Consider the following 1,502-nt stretch of genomic DNA (forward strand, 5'->3'; position numbering starts at 1 on the left):
TTATCGACCATTCCATTTGTTTATATTCTTTCCACCACACATACACAGATACATATTGTATACAAGCACATTATTTCTTGAGTCAGACTATGTAAAAAACAACTATTAGAGATAAGAGCGAAAACAAACAGATAAAAGTAGGGCAGAATCTTATGGTTTTATCGAAATAAAATACAATGCTTTTTAAATAGGCAAAAATAAATTGCAGAATTTAGGTACGAAAGATCTTCCTTTATTACAAATTTTAATCTATAAAAATTTCTCAATTTGTGGATGGGAAAACTAAATAATGAATTCATTTCTTTTTTTTACCATTACTATATGCAAACTAAGTTACACAAAGGCGACCATATTTAAAAACGTTGCTAGTTTTGATTAAGAAGCCTTCTTGTCTGTTAATTGTATTTTGATACTATCATCTTTAATAACGGAAAAAATAATTGAAATATAAGCACAATTATCCTAAATAAATTCACCATATTTTAATGATAAAAACCTTCTTCTACCATAAACTGTCAAAGTTCATATAAATAACTATAATGGATTGCACACGACGCAAAAATATCTGCATAACACAAAAACAAAGTGAAAAGCATTGATTTACATCAAAAGGGTAATAAAATCATAATCACTTTTTTACACTGCTTATGTGCCAAATAAATTGAAATAAATATTTTATTGAAATAGAAAGTTAATTAATTACAAATTTCGCCTCACACTGTGACATTTCTATCTTTATCTTTTTCTAGACTGTAGCCCACCCATTTAATATCGAGGGAAGGTACCATAATAATTTGAATTCAAAATAAGTACCTACAACTACTACTTATTACATTTTCGTACATTCAGCTCGTATAATAAAGCGCACCAACGTTATTTCCAATACATCTTCTATAATTAATTTGGTGTTTCCAGCTCATTTAATTTATTAAAAACTAAAATCAGCGTTTTTAAATTTGGGTGTTCCAAGTACAACCCGGTAATTTCTAACAATTTCCTACTACAACTTTAATGTATTTTAGTACTTTCAGCTAGTTTGACAAAGGGAGAAATTAATTAATTAAGAAATCAAGTGGAGTAGAATGTGCACCCGGGTCATTTTCAACTATACAATTCTTTTCACTAATACCCCACAACTTTAATACACTTTCATACTTTCAGCAGTTTAATAAAGGAGAAATTAATTTTAATTGAAAGAAAAAATAAGAAATAAATCCTACCTTACTTTTGTAGTGTCTATGATTTGGAAGGAATAATTTTGAAATAACAACATCGTAGTCTCAACATCACAGGAAGGTAAGAAAAACTAAATGGAGGAGGTATAGATCGTTAAAGAGGCTTTGAAGAATTGAAATAAATTTTTAGTCAACCTGAAATAAAAGAAAAAAATGTTATTAGACAATACACGAAATAAAAAAATAATACCAAAACAACCGAAAGGACGAAACAATATTCTTAGAGCTTTTTCTAAAATATAGTTCTGAAAAAACAAAGCTGTTTTT

The 1,502-nt window shown here is 27.9% G+C and overlaps 1 protein-coding gene across 1 annotated transcript in view; it reads right to left on the reverse strand.

Annotated features, from left to right (window-relative positions):
* Window positions 1-1,225: 1,225 nt before the first annotated feature.
* The window catches only part of LOC108743021 (armadillo repeat-containing protein 2), a 9,142-nt gene continuing 8,865 nt past the window's right edge, over window positions 1,226-1,502 (reverse strand). The window contains exon 15 of the transcript XR_001938755.1: window positions 1,226-1,370. The gene's annotated coding sequence lies outside the window, so the exon portion shown is untranslated. The remainder of the gene's footprint in view (window positions 1,371-1,502) is intronic.

The sequence above is a fragment of the Agrilus planipennis genome, unplaced genomic scaffold (assembly GCF_000699045.2).
Source record: "Agrilus planipennis isolate EAB-ADULT unplaced genomic scaffold, Apla_2.0 scaffold385, whole genome shotgun sequence".
Taxonomy (NCBI): domain Eukaryota; kingdom Metazoa; phylum Arthropoda; class Insecta; order Coleoptera; family Buprestidae; genus Agrilus; species Agrilus planipennis.